This window comes from Aedes aegypti, chromosome 2, assembly GCF_002204515.2.
Source record: "Aedes aegypti strain LVP_AGWG chromosome 2, AaegL5.0 Primary Assembly, whole genome shotgun sequence".
NCBI lineage: Eukaryota > Metazoa > Arthropoda > Insecta > Diptera > Culicidae > Aedes > Aedes aegypti.
The window spans coordinates 6,557,923-6,573,924 of record NC_035108.1 but is presented as its reverse complement, the minus strand read 5'-3'; the positions used below and the strand labels follow the sequence as shown (position 1 = coordinate 6,573,924).

The 16,002-nt window shown below is 37.4% G+C and overlaps 1 protein-coding gene across 6 annotated transcripts in view; it reads right to left on the bottom strand.

Annotated features, from left to right (window-relative positions):
• LOC5579310 (prominin-like protein) overlaps positions 1–16,002 on the bottom strand; it is a 198,086-nt gene that overhangs the window by 144,402 nt on the left and 37,682 nt on the right. The window contains exon 2 of one of the 6 annotated variants that reach the window (XM_021839827.1): positions 9,969–9,998. The exons of the other annotated variants lie outside the window; for them this stretch is intronic. The gene's annotated coding sequence lies outside the window, so the exon portion shown is untranslated. The remainder of the gene's footprint in view (positions 1–9,968; positions 9,999–16,002) is intronic. 6 annotated transcript variants of the gene reach the window in all.

Here is a 16,002-nt window from a genome sequence, read left to right as displayed (position 1 = left end):
CGACGATTGTTTGAAGAATGAAATATTAGATACTTTCAAAAATAATTGATTGTGAGAAAAAAATAATTTATTGAACCTTGATTCAAAACATTGAATCAAAAAAGTTAGAGAAGAGGCTAAAAAAATATAATTCTTGAGTCAAGGACCTTGACAGCAGTGAAAAGATTTGAAAAATATTTCGAAACATGGTTTGCAATGTTGTGATAAAAGTGGAACATTTTTATGAAGAAATTTCAGCATTCCAATGTGTTATTCAAACATAACAATTTTCGACAACTTCTGGTTTGTTGATTTAAAGCTCCAAAATGTTCGTTCAACACGATTTTCCCGGTAGTCATCTCAAATTCCCGGTTTTTCCCGTCTTTTTCCCGGTGGAATCAAATTCCCGTCTTTTTCCCGCTTTTACCGTTTTTCCCGGTTCGGTGGCCACCCTGAGAAGGTTGCGAAAGCCGGAAGGGTGCGCTGGGCAGGGCATGTTGCAAGACTACCGGACAACAATCCTGCAAAGATGGTGTTCGCGTCGAATCCGGTTGGCACAAGAAGGCGAGGAGCACAGCGAGCGAGGTGGCTTGATCAGGTGCAACAAGATCTGGAGAACGTGGGCCAAAATCGAAGTTGGAGAGACACAGCCATGGACCGAGTAAATTGGCGTAACATCGTTAACGAGGTTTTATCAAATTAATTGATGTAATACCAACTAAATAAAATAATAACAAACGAAAAAAAATCATACTTGGAGAGCGAACTTTCCCAAGCTGACGAAGACAAAACAATTAAAATTAAGCTCTGTAAGTGCTACGATTTTGAATTCCATTCAACAAAATGATAACGTATGTTCTAAACTTTATTTCTTTCTTTTTGTATCGATGCTTTCTACGTTGTTAATTTTGTTCTACTACTGCTACCCATAACCAAAAACTCAAGTCCGAAAGTATTCCTTGACGTATACGTATACATACGTTTCGTTACATAACATGTATCAATGATTTGCATGAAAACTAATCTGCATCGTAGGTACATGGGTTCACCAAGCTAGTCAGAATATTATGCTACAAAAACTAATTTGGTTCCATGGTGAAATTGGCTCCGTAATGCCTTATAGCACTTGAGCCTAAGAAAAATCAGCTAATTGTGAAATACTTTTGTGGCATATAAGCACAATGTGTCATTGAAAACTTTTGAACATGATTAACGATATTAGAATGCCTGATTATTCTATTTCACTCTAGTGTTCTTAATGATTACACCTTCAAAAGGTCGTAACTCCAAATTTTATGGATTTTCTCATTCAAAATTTCGCCCATATGTTACAAATAACTATATTAACCTACTTTGATTCAAATTATAACATTATGTATACTCTGATAATCACGGTAAGTGAAACCCCGTTCAAATGTTTCAGATCTCCTTTGAATTTGTGAACTTAAACAATCAAAAGGGCGTAACTTTAAAACGGGCCCTACGATTTTTTTAAAATTTTGCCCAAACATGCAGCTTAGCTATTGAAAACGACTGGTGAGCACAGATTTGATGGAGATTTTTTTCTGATAATAACGGTCAGGGGAGCACCGTGTTCTAACTATTACACCAGGTACAGTATCGGACATATAAAATGCACCAAAGCCAGATATCCATACTACATGGTTTACTTCAGAGAGCTATATTTCCGCCGTTTTTCAACCGATTCCTTTCATTTTTTCTGTGACGAACTACAAATTTCCTCAATTTTTGAAAACTATTGTAAAAATTGTATGAAAACTATTGATTCAAAACATAGGTTAAATTTTAACATAAAAATGCACCAAGACACAAAGTGTTGTAGCAGAAAAACTGCACGTCGTGGCATCTTGGTGTCTTTAACACATTTGTTCATTGAGTTACAAGGACCAAATGCGCTGAAGACACCGAAAGGATACGACGCATAGTTTGTCTGATACATCACTTTTCGTCTTGGTGCATTTTTTATGTCAAAATTCAACCTATCTGTAATTTTTAAACCAATAGTTTTCACATAACTTTTTCAATAGTTATCAAAAATTGAGGTAATTTGTAGTTCGCCACAAAAAAAAATGAGAAGAATCGGTTGAGAAACGGCGGAGATATAGCTCTCTGAAGTTGACCATTGTGTATGGTAAAACGGCTTTTGTGCGTTTTATATGTCCGATACTGTATGTCCCTTAATATCTCTGACAGAACTTGACTCTTGAAGAAGTTTAAAATAATTCCTAGAGAAATTTCGTAGCAAATTGAAATTTCTAACGAATCTCTAGATAATATAATGAAAGATTTTCTCATGAAATTTCTTCACCGGACGAAATCTCTGAATAAATTTTTGTAGCTGAAATGAACTTTTGAAGAATCTATGAAGATTTCCTTGAGAAGTTACTCGAACAATATTTGGCAGAACTTCAGGAGTAATTCTTATATGAAACACTGCAGAAATACCTAGAGAAATTTTTGGAGGAACGTACGAACTTTATGGAAAATCCCAGTTCAAATTTATTGAGGAATTCCTGGAAGAGTTTTTGATAGATTATCTTGGTTTTTAAGAGCAATTTCTAGGAGCACCCGTGCATGAATTCCTATGAGATTCTATAAAAAAATGCTTGGAAGAATAACAGGAAAAATCAGCGTCATCCCCGAATAATCCCCAAATAAAATTGAACATAAGTATGAGCATGAGCATAGATGACCATACAATTCGTAGTTGCTACTCCGTGATTGATAATACCAATCGAAGCTGCACAGAGATTTAATGAATGGGGGAAGGGATTAGCTTACCATACTCAATGTGCCCAAATCGAGAGCTCAAATTTTAAAAGTCAATAATGGCGCCGGCCACGTACTCACGGTCATCGCGGAAGGCAAGGAATGTTAGTCAGACAACCGTTGTTACTAGAGACCGAGTATACTTCTGCATCTCCATAGTTGCCACGGAAAGGATATTGGGTTAGTGGGATAAGGTAAAGACCTGAGAGTCATCAATGGTTGGTGATTCGATCCATGATATAATCACTCCTGATCGGATTCGCCAAACAAGTGTTCATCACTTGCCCACGCAAGTGCAACCGACGCAATCAATAGATCAAACACTACTAACGATTCACGGCGCTTTTTCATTTCACTACTCGACTGAAGCACGAAATGTTTGATCCTGCCCTCATCGCCCGCCCCGCAGGTGCAGGCTTCGACCTTGAGAATTATCAAACAGAACTCTTGCAAAAATTCCCAAACAAATTTCTACAAAAACTCTGGAATCTTTATGGATTCTTAAACAACTCCAGTATGTTTTTTGATAAATTTCTTAGAGTAGCAGCTGAAGAAATCGGTAAAAATATTAGTGCAAAAATGTCTGAAGAAAATGCTGGGATACTCTCGGGGAAAATGTTCCAGGTCATCCCGATGAAAATTATTGGAGGTATGTAGTAGCGTTGGTGTGCTCAAGGACTTCTTGGAGCAAATTTTGGAAATATTTTTTGAGCATCGCTTCAAAAATCGCTGTAAGAATTTGTTAGAGAATTGGATTTTTGAACGGCGGTGAGATTATTTAATTTCCAGATTCATCGGTCAGGGTCTTCCTTAGCCGAGTTGTTAGAGTCCGCGACTACAAGGCAAAGCCATGCTGAAGGTGTCTGGGTTCGATTCCCGATTCCCCAGAAGTGAAACAAACCTAAATAATCTGTTGTGTACAGAAATCGTTGAACTATCATGTGGAAACAAAATTTGATAACTTTAAGAAAAATTCAAAGACCCAATTGACAGCGATATATTTGGAGGAATATTTGGAGAGATCTCTGAAAGGAAGAAACCTCTGAAGAAATCACAAAATATATCCTAGAGCAAAATAAGGAGAAAGTGACTTCAAAGACCATTTTGATTAAAATAGAGACTTCCATTAAAAAAAGAGACTTGTCTATGAAAAGAGACCTGCTACCAGCCCTGTAGCATAACATGGCCTGAGGCTGCCCACGCTCTTCACCAGGAAACCGAAACATCGAAGACAACACCAGAACACCGAACATACGGATGGCACGGTTTGCTGCTCAGCTAAACGCCTCTCTGCTTACATATTTACCGCTTAATTTCCGCAATGCTGTGTGGCCGGTTGACCAATTTTTGGCATCGAAATAAATGGGCTTCCGTGTGATGACGGGGAGATCAGAGTAAACGATCGAACGCCAAACTCCTGCCTTTCCCTGCTGTGACCATTCTCTCTTCCGATCGCACTATGGGCCAGGGACGCAATATGGCGGGACAAAATTAATAACTCAGTAACGAAGCGTTTCCGGTATTTGGTGTCTTCGGCAAAGTTTTTTGTAACAACGAGGACCATCTACTGACATAAACGGATAGTTCGTAAATCGTCCGCACAGGTGGCGCCACAATCTAACTTTTTACTGTGACGTTCTAGAGACTTGGCATGTTCGGCAAAGTTGTTCATTTTGATAAAATAAACAACTCTCTCGAAGACGTCAAAATTCCACAGCCTACTGTTTTCGAGTTATTGTCAAAATTAGAGAAAATTAGTGAAAAAACGATTTTTTTCACCGAATTTGACATTTTTCTAAGAATCATGTCATATAATATTTTTTGCTGATAAATATATAACAAACGCAAGCTCTGGTGGAAAAATTTTAATAATACGACGCATAAAACTTAAGAAATTTTGAAAAAACTTGAAAAATAGAGCAATTTTTGAACCTTAATATCTCCAAAAGCGCAAAAAATCGCAAGCTCAGATTTTCAGGCAACATAGAGCAATACTTGATGAAACGGATGTCAAAATTCCAGAGAGGTATATGTTGGTGTTTTTGAGATATTTCATTTTTTACAATTATTATATTACTTCAATACAGTTAGTTTCCATGAGGAATCTGAAGGGATGATCGACTTTAAGAAATAACGAGTCGTGGAACAAAAACTTTCGAAAAACTGTTTTAAAAAGCCATCATAGTAGCCATGAAATTCAGTTTAAGAGCAGTTTCTTGAGTTGATATCGAGTAATGTAGATGAAAGTATAGATTAACACTGGGTACATAATTTTTTTCTTCAATGGTATAGTATGCCATGATAAACTTGATCATGTATCAGTTAATTGTTGTCATCATGGTTCGAGGTGAGTAATTTATTTTGTGAATGTGTTACTTTTAACAAGGAAAATCAAATTTTAAAGCATATTTATGTCGATATCTCTAAATACTGGGGACGGACCTGGTGTAGTGGTTAGAACACTCGCCTCTCACGCCGAGGACCTGGGATCGAATCCCATCCCCGACATAGTCACTTATGACGTAAAAAGTTATAGTGACGACTTCCTTCGGAAGGGAAGTAAAGCCGTTGGTCCCGAGATGAACTCGCCCAGGGCTAAAAATCTCGTTAATAAAGTCAAATCAATCAATCAATAAATACTAAAATTTCAGAGCGCACGATCTCTTGTCCGGAGCTTGTATATTTGTTTCAAAGCGGAAAGAGCGTTGATCCTTGGCTGTTTTGAAACAGAGGATACAGATCAAAGGTATCAATTTGGAGATTCCTTCGATTTTGAGAACTGTTAGGTTGTTTAACCTTATATATGTGTTTAATCAACGGATTTGCTTAAATTTTGAGCTGCCGGAAAATTGTAACAATGAATTCGAGATGAAATCCAAAGCCAGCTTGTACTGTGAGCAGATATAATAATTTCATGAAATAATAAAATATATTTTTTCGCTAATTTTAAAATATACTTAAATATTTGCCACGAAAATATTAATCGCGTAATGAAAAGAAAACCGTAAAAAAATTAAAAAATCTCAAAAACACCAAAATATACCTCTCTGGAATTTTGACATCCGTTTCATCAAGTATTGCTCTATGTTGCCTGAAAATTTGAGCTTGCGTTTTTTTGCGCTTTTGGAGATATTAAGGTTCAAAAATTGCTCTATTTTTCAAGTTTTTTCAAAATTTCTTAAGTTTTATGCGTCGTATTATTAAAATTTTTCCACCAGAGCTTGCGTTTGTTATATATTTATCAGCAAAAAATATTATATGACATGGTTCTTAGGAAAAATGTCAAATTCGGTGAAAAAAATCGTTTTTTCACTAATTTTCTCTAATTTTGCCAATAACTTGAAAACAGTAGGCTGTGGAATTTTGACGTCTTCGAGAGAGTTGTTTATTTTATCAAAATGAACAACTTAGCCGAACATGCCAAGTCTCTAGAACGTCACAGTAAAAGGTTAGATTGTGGCGCCACCTGTGCGGACGATTTACGAACTATCCGTTTATGTCAGTAGATGGTCATCGTTGTTACAAAAAACTTTGCCGAAGACACCAAATACCGGAAACGCTTCGTTACTGAGTTATTAATTTTGTCCCGCCAGATTGCATCCCTGGCCCATAGTGGATCGGTTGCGGCGCACTGAAGATAAGGTGAGTGGAACACATGCCCAGATGAAATTATGGCTACGACCTCATTCGTAGACAAACAACTGCGTAGATGTTGCTCTGCTTTTCGGTATCGGTATCGATTTTTTCTAACGCAAACGACCCTTGGGGGGAACGATGATGGAGCAGACGGACGGACGCAGACACAGCATCAACTTAATCCCAATTAAGCAATGGAAACAGTTTTGGGGATTCTGTGATAGAATCCGATTCGAACACCGTTTTTTCAGCTATCTTATTTCGTTTGAAAATCCATTTGGTCACGCAGGAACGTTAAGCCAAAAAAGGTCAATATGCTTATCTCTTAGCTGCCACCGCAAAAAGCAACGTCGCTTCGAGGGTTTGGGGCGTTATCGTTTACTGCTAAAGCGTAAAGCAAACAAATTTCATCAATAGGAGGCATGTGATGGTGGTGTTTCAAATTTATGGGCAAACGTGTTCCCGTGCAGAAATCGATGATGATGCATTTTGGGACACTTGACCGCGATGGGAAAATTCGTTCTTCCATTGAATTTATTTATCGAATGGGTAATCTCCATGCAAATATGCTAATTACAGCAAAGATACGGAGAAGTGCGCGGTATAAAAAACTCAATGACATGTTGTCAATACCTGACAATTTCAAACCAATGTACTTTTGACTGACCTAGTTTGCGATTCATGATGGAAAAAATAAGCTTCGGTGCTGAGGTCAACTTACGAGTTTTACGCTAGGTTGGCGGTGAACACTCGAAAATTTTGCATAAATGTCAGTGAGCTGTAGATCCTTGAAAATTTCTCTCAAGGATTTCTGACAGTTGAATTTAAGGTAAGATCATTACATAAGCGGTGTTTACAGTAGACTGCGACGGATTTCTCGAAAAAGATTTTTTCGAATTTGACATGGAATGATTCACAAAGTAATTCCAATGGCCGAATTTTATTTGATGAGTCCTCTTCAGGATATTTCTCAATTCAATACCCTGATATCCCTACGTGTTTTTCCTCTTCTAGAAATACATCTACGATTGATTTGGTCTTAACCGACTCCAGTCATCTTTGTAGCCAATTAGTTACTCATGCTGATTTTGATTCTGATCATGTCCCTGTTACATTTCAAATATCCCATGAAGCGATTCTCAATCCTATCAGCTCCACTTTCAATTATTTTCGAGCCGACTGGAATATATATATGAAACATATATTGACTCAAATCTTGATGTTAACATTTCTTTACAAACAAAACTTGAAATTGACAATGCTCTTGAAACTTTAACAAATTCCATTGTTGAAGCCAGAAGTAAAATGTGAGGAAAAATTTGAATCCCTGATTATAGACGACGATCCTAAACTCTTGATCCGTCTTAAAAACGTGAGGAGAAGACAATTTCAACGCACTCGCGCGATCCTTCAATGGAAATTATATGGCAGGATTTGCAGAAAGAAATCAAGGAACGATTTCAACAATTAAGAAACAAAAATTTTGAAAATAAAATTTCTCGATTGAACCATGGCCTTTTTGGAAATTTTCTAACATTTTGAACAAAACCTCAGAAGCCAATACCGGCATTGAAAGAGGAAAACAAATTATTACTAACTAATTGTGAAAAAGCTCAAAAACTTGCTATGCAGTTTTGAAGCGCGCACAATTTTAATTTAGGAAAATCAAGTTACTCAGGACTTCGAAAACATTCTCAATCAAGAGAACGTTTTCGAAAGTTGCTGGGAGACTGATTTGGAAGAAGTGAGAAAATTATAAAAAAAATTAAAATAAGCAAGCTCCTGGCGATGATGGAATTTTCTACATCCTCATCAAGAAACTTCAAGAAAGTAGCTTATCATTCTTAGTTGATATATTTAACAAATGTTTTCAATTAGCATATTTTCCAGACAAATGAAAAAATGTTAAGGTTGTACCGATTTTAAAACCAGACAAAAATCCTGCAGAAGCTTCTAGCTATAGTCCAATCAGTTTGCTTTCCTCCATCAGTAACTTTTTGAAAAAGTTATTTTGAACAGAATGATGGCCCACATCAACGAAAATTCAATTTTTGCCAATGAACAGTTCGGATGCCACCATGGACATTCGACCACTCATTAACTTTTTCGTGTAACAAAGTTGATCCGTTCCAACAAATCTGAAGGCTATTCTACTGGTCTAGCTCTTCTAGACATAGAAAAAGCATTCGACAGTGTTTGGCATGAAAGTTTGATCGTATTTGCTAGAACTCGAGACGGACAAAAAACCGTTTCCCTACGCTTCCATTCTTCCATCATTATAGCACACGCCTTTCATTACGCCTGATACATAAGCAGTCTGCCATAAAAATACTACCAGCCCTACACCTTCCCGCATGAACTGACGTAGACGCAAAGGTATATATGGTCCACTGTGGGAGCCAATTTAATGCATCATCAATTCCTCCTGTGGATAACTCTTCACCACTCGGCTCGATCTTGAGCCAATCGTTTTTAGTTGCCCCAAACTTTAAATGTCCTTAAATCAACTTCAACTGCAAAAAAACCAACGTGTGCACGGCCTACCACGAAGCCGACGGGCTTAGATAACCCTACTCAATATTATTTTTGTTTGTCGTTCTTCCGGCATTCGTACCACGTGACCAGCCCAACGCAGCCTGTTTGTTTTATGAGCTTGACAATATCCACTTCTTTATATACTTGGTGTTGATTCATACAACATCGCCGTATCCCATTTTCTTGTTTTTCACAGCACTTTACGCGCAAAAACTCCAAACTTTCCGGTCGACCTCTTTTAACGTCCAGGATTCATAGCCGCATAAAGCAACCGGAAGGATTAGTGTCTTATATGTCGCGAATTTAGTTTTAATCTGCAGGCTACGGGACTTAAGCTGGTTACGGAGCCCGTAAAAAGCCGACGATCAATTCCGATTATATTGATATCATCCTCAAAACCCAGGAGCATATGAGACCGGGTGACGATAGTACCGCTTCTTTACACGCCTGCTCCCCTAATAGCTCCTTCGAGAGAAATGTTGAACAAAAGGTTCGAAAGCGCATCTCCTTCAATCAGTCTAATAAGTTTCGTTGGAAACCCGTGTTCTATTATTATCTGCCATAACGTAGACAACCGTGGACGAATTTTACGGACAACGAGATAGTGATCTGAAGGTCCTCACATCGATGACATCCGAGAAATGCCGACCGTCCACAAAAACATGGTGTATTTGATTGCAGAGATTACCATTCAGAGGAAGATCTACAAATAACCTGCATTTTTGCATGCAGGAACTACATAACATAACATATGCATTTTAAAAGGGGAGCTGAAATCATTCTTTTACCTCTCCTACGCATTTTGAAAATCTGATTGTTGATCTATGTTAAGAATCAATTACAAAACTAATCAGCTGTTTCTATCTGGTCAAATAATGACCGCTAATTCTTCAATAAGGGAGTATTTTTCCAATTTCACTTTGATTGTGTACAACAATTTCCACACATGTTTATGGTTTTTCCATTAGTCAAATAAATGATAAGGCAGTGTTCAGTAGTCAGAAAAGTTCTTATTTGTATTTTCATACCTTGAAATATCCACTATCCGTCGAACGCACCTGTAACGAAAAAAGAGAAGGAAAGATTAATATATTAAACTATACCTTCAGAATAAAAATTAACACTGACTCTCGGTTTAACTAATTCTATGCAATATTATGATATGTATTAACGAAGCATTGCATTGCCGAACGTCTTCTTAACTTATTTTATGGATTCCGGTGAAATCTCAACAGTTGGTAACCTAAATCAGCGAAGTTCAATCAAATGTTAGAGTTTTTGCTGCAAAAAGTCACCGTAATCTGAAAATTGTACATGATCACTTTAAATGTGGCCATTATTCTGGATTACCTGTTAGAGAAGTTAGTAGCGCCTGGAAGGTATTGGGTATTGGCATTCTTTAAAACAACCTTCTCTCTTAACACCTGGTCTGGTTAAGTGAAGAAAAAGCCAGTTTGTGTTAAAATTCACATAAATAAAGATTAAGTGTGTGTCATTGAGATCCAAGCGAGAAAGTTCGCTTTTTTGTGCACTTTTTACTGTGTAGTGTTTCGTGGAAGCCCAAGCATTCGTGTTTTTTGATTTGTGTCATCAGAGCTATATTTTGCATGCAGAGCAGAAGTGTTATTTTTCTCGCGTCTTCAGAGTGATTTCTTTCTCAGTTGTTTTTTTTTACATTGTGGCTGCTCAGTCAAGGATAAAGGATCAATTGGTGAGCTCGTTCCATGATTTTATTTCAAATCTGTAAAACATGTATGACTGCACATTTCACATTTTATCGTTACTAGTGACTTGCAAAACGTTCACTTTATTGCTAAGTGGCGGTATAAGAGTGTACTGTGATGGTCCAGCCAACCAAGTTTTTTTTTCTTTTCATATGAGTTAAATATTACGCTTGAAGGTGTCAACAGGCGAGGCATGATTTTCACGAGATCCGGACAATTTGTTTGCTTCGCGGACGGCATGGACATTATTGAGAGAAAATTTGAAACGGTGGCAATTTGTTCACCCGCCTGAAACTCTAAGCAACAAGAGTCGGGCTAATGGTGAATGCGTCGAAAACAAAGTACATGCTGGTAGCCAGAACTGAGCACGACCCCGAGCAAAGGCAGATAGCTGGAGGATATCAAAATGATAACAACTTTTATTATCGCTGTTATCAATTTGATATCCTGTTATCAATGATAATTAAATGATAACAAAATTGATTATCATTGTATTCGTGACAGATATTATCGATAACAGGTTGATAACAAAATATGTTATGACATATCTTTCCCATAACATTTTTACAAAGTGTGTTTTATAAACAAAGTTGGCTTTTCGTCATACAAAATTTCGTTAAATTATTTGAAGCGTAAGTTTAATCAAAAACAGTCATTTCTCGAAATTTTTCCGTAATTTATGACCATACAATTCAAGGAGGACTTGCAAGTTCTTGGGGTTTTAGAACACCGGGTGCTTAGGACGATCTTCGGCGGCGAAGAATGAACCACAAGCTCGCCCAACTCTACGGCGAACCCAGTATCCTGAAGGTGGCTAAATCTGGGAGGATACGCTGGGCAGGACATTTTGCAAGAATGCCGGACATTTTTGTATTGTTTTTTTAACGACTTTTTTAACTTTCGGTTTGTTGCAGTCTTCCATTTATTGAATGGAGATTATTTTAATCAAAAATTCTTGAAATTAATTATATTTAGTGCCACCTATGGTCGGAAATGTAATTCGAACCGTTTGGACGATTTTTATATATTTTGATGATTTTCTCCTTACAAAGTTCAAGCTCGTTTAGCCCCTCCTTAGAGTTGATGGATTCTGTTCAAATGTTTTGCAGTATTTTATTGTAGTCTGATTAATATGGGCCACCTTAGTGCACACAGACTACGATATTTTGTAGTTATTAAGTTTTTTATGTACAAAAGAAGGGAGAAGATACCATTGAAGCCGAAACAACAAATTCCATTAATTTATTTTGTACATATAAAAAAATATTACACTATGCAAATCACCCTTAGAAAATACAATTAGAAAGAACAGCCAATTTTAAAAGAAGGAAGAATAACTATGAAAACAAAAAAAAAATAGCTTGGGTCAAGTTTGATCATAAAACATAGTATGGCATATGTAGGAGCAGCTTATTTTAAACGGTTGTGCTACTTTTCCTCGAATGTCAGTTCCTTAAATGTCGTTTCCCCGGAGGCCAGTTCCCAGAATGCCAGTGCCCCGAACAACCCGTTTCCCCGAATAGCCTAGTTCCCGAGAAGTTTTTAGCTCTTATAATTGTCATAACTTTTAGTGTTTCAAGGTGGTAACAAACCGGTCATCTGATGTGCGCCCTTCTTCACTTGATTGGCGATTCTTTCGAGTTTCACCATCATTGGCATTTTTGGCAAAATGTATTTAGTCGAGGATGACGATCATATCTATATTATCTTCTTCTTTTAATTGCACTCAGCACTCATTCCTTCAAGACTATTCTTGCACCTGTTTGAACTGCATCACTTTTCAGGGAAACGGGTCATTTGGAGAGCTGGGAAAACGACAGTAGCGCAAATATGTTAAGTAGATGTAAAATTGGTAAACAGCATTTTCCTCTTAAGATTTTGGTTGGATCTGCCGATGAACCACGTAGTCATTTATTTTGCATTGTCAAAACCACCTCCTTCCCCCTAGTGATTTTTTGTCCGTACAAACGATCTTTGGCCAAACCATTTGCCTTATCATACAAAGATGTTTGTACTTTATTTACGGTCTGCATTATGTCATCGACTAGCAGTATTTGTCTAAATCACTTGTACATTTTATACATGTGATCCTGTGTTAGCCCTTTAAACAAGAACCTTGATAGTGTAGCAGTTTGCTTGCCATACACCATAAAAACTCTTGTAATGCTAGGCAAAGAAATGCATACAATTCATAACCGTAATGCATAAGAGAGATAAGTGAGATTAAATCCAACCAAAATTTCAACGGGAACGTAAATTCACGAAGAAGAAAAACAAACACTTCACACGTTATCCATCTTCCAACAGGTTTAAGAAAATCCAGTCATTACCAGTCTGTCGTGTTCTACTTTCAAGTACTGCCACAATTGTAAATAGAAACCCGGTGCAGCGCCACGAGTGCATGAATAGTCACACCGTCATCACGGATTGCATATGTATGCAATGGCTTTTAACCTGTACTCTTGTTTTTCGTTGCATTCACTTTTTAGATACCTATGTTTACAGTATGAATGCATGTTATATGTTGGTCGCGGGGACGGGATATGGGACACTATCCAGCACTCTAGCCAAGCCATTCGTGCTGCTTGATGATGGTTTCTCGGTAATGATGAATGACAAGAGTCAACACTCAACGAACACTTGTGATGGCCAAAGAGAGAACGAGAGATGAGATTTGAGGGGCGGAAACGTGGGGAATCGTTTCAGGGGGGATTTAATTTCAAGCAGTGCAACGCTCGACCACCACCGTTGAAAGAGGCCATGCAAGAGTTCACTATTTGTTTTTATCATTATGTGCACATAGAAAGTAGTATACAAACGAGAGTATTTCCGTTGGACGATGGACTTTGGTGGCTGACTACAGTAGCCATTCTGCTTCCGAACTATGGAAAGATGAATAGCCATACATTATAATAAAGCCATTCTGTCTGATGTTGCGATCTCTAATGTGCGTGTTCATAATACTGCGCTAGAGGAGAGAAGCTGAAAAGTGCACTGCTAACATATTTTTATAAATGTGGTGCCAGTTCACAAAAGAGTGTGTTGGATTACTCTCCAGCTATGACAATGCTAGAGTGGGATCTTCCTTTGCTCAGTGGTAACGGCTACAAAATAAAGCCAAGCTGAAGGTGTCTGGGATCGACTCGCAGTCGGTCGGTCTTGCCACACGATAATGCAACTTCGGCAAACAAAGCTCTAAATGAATAACTGTGGAAGTGTTCATAAGAACACTAAGCTGAGTAGCAAGCTCTGTTCCAGTAGGGACGTAATACCAAGAAGAAGAAGATACTAGAGTGGGAGAAAGTTCTTGTCGTCGATCGCACAGAAAAAAAAAACTGACAGAACACAAAACAGTTATAAACGTTAATCATCCTCTTCACACAGCTGAGAGCGCGGCTTGAGCCTCGAGGTCATCGGTGCTGCTTTCTGATGGTTGTTTACGGCTTTTCCCGAGTTGTCGATGCATGTGCCATCGCGACCAACGGATGTTGGCTTGTCTGCTGCGGCAGAAGTGGAATTGGAATAGACGCCCGATAAGGCATTTCTGATTCGATGTCATCCTCTGACTGACAAGAACTTGGAAAACGACGAAGAAAAGTTCCCCGCCACATGATTATAGTGTTTGTGTTGTGAGTACCGTAATCCGGGGTATCATTGATCAGCGGGGTAACATTGATCGGAATGACCCATCTGGTAAAAAGTTCGTATCATCATTAATTGATGGAACATTTTCAAATCATGAACGGTGCTTCTCTTTCCCATATTCATAAGCTAATGAAAGTGAAGATTTTTGTGAAAATTGCGTTTATCTTATGCGAAAATTTGTCAACTTATCGAGACAATGATTTCAATGGGTAAAGATGACACTACCGAAGATTCATATCTTACATAAGTTCTGCAAACGATATGAGCAAGGAAAATGCGGTTCTTACTAAAAATGGCATCGCTGAAAACGATTCCGTTGTCAAATCTTTCATAAGTATGCTCAATTAAGCAACATTAACGAATTACTGTAAATAATATAGAATTCCCTTAGGAAATTGCCTACTCTTAGGCGTATTCCGTGGTTCGAGTTGTTTTTAATTTCAAAATAACTCAAAAAGTAAATGACTTGTAAGAGTTTGGCCTTCATATTCGGCTTCGGAGGTCATGATTCAAGTAAGTAACGACATTTTCAATATTACCTAACTTTGTTTACATAGGTGATCAATGTTGCCCTATATCAGCTAAACAAAAAAAAACACTTAAAACATTTTTTTAAACATGCCTTAATATTTCAAAATAGAAAATGCAGCATATAGACACGAACTATGGGTGGCAGTACTTGTTTTAAAAATATAAAATTTGCAACATTTGCATTTTCAACGAAATATTTAAGAAATATTTAAAAAAAAAAAATGATCAATGTTACCCCGGATTACGATACACAGGAAGACGAACGAAGTGGCTGTTTTTGAAGGAATCGTTTAGAGAACGATTTTAAAATAATTGGCCAATCAAGAATTGATATCAGTGATCGAATTAAGGTAACCATTCGAATTTTAAATCAGCAACTGATACTGGACGCAATTTAGAATAGAACTTCTGTAAGAATAGCTCTTTCAATGTCAAGTTCGATAGCTAAACCAATTTTACGTTTCGGTTCGGAGCGTTATTTATTTTTATTATTTATTATTTATTTGGTTTTACAATTATCTTGATAAAAACGGTTCGGAGCGTTATAATACTAAATTGCAGTTTACATAAAAAGTTTCCAGAAATTCATTGCATTTTTTTTACAGTGTCTTACCGATTTTGACAATAAAGCTTGAATGTAATGTTGCTAATGTTAACAGTCCTTGTTGAGTTCATAATCATGATTGCTATCCTGGCTTCAAGTGTAGTCTGGGGACTGACAAACACCAAGTCTTCAACCATCTGATAGGTTAAATAGATTAAATTTCAGAAACTGTTGCCAGTAACAAGGACTTTGTACCGCGAATTCTTGAATTACCAGAACATATTACCCTAGCCCGACATGCAAGATGAGACAAGGTTCACATTGGTAGATCTTATCTCTTAACGCACCACGAAAAGGTGGTCTACCCGCGTTACGGGTATAACGATACCCTTAAATAACATTCAGAAATTACGTTCATCTTTTGGGAAAGGCAGGGGTTGTGACAGTGCATGTATTAGGTATTCGAAAAAGCGTGACAGAGAGAAGAGAGGGTCTAATTCTTAAAAACGATAGACTCCATTTTTTGAATCTTCCCTTATGCAAAACCAATTAAAAAAAGGTTTTATTTTAAAATATTAGCGCAACATTTTATAAATTACTATGCTCAAATCAGTGCTG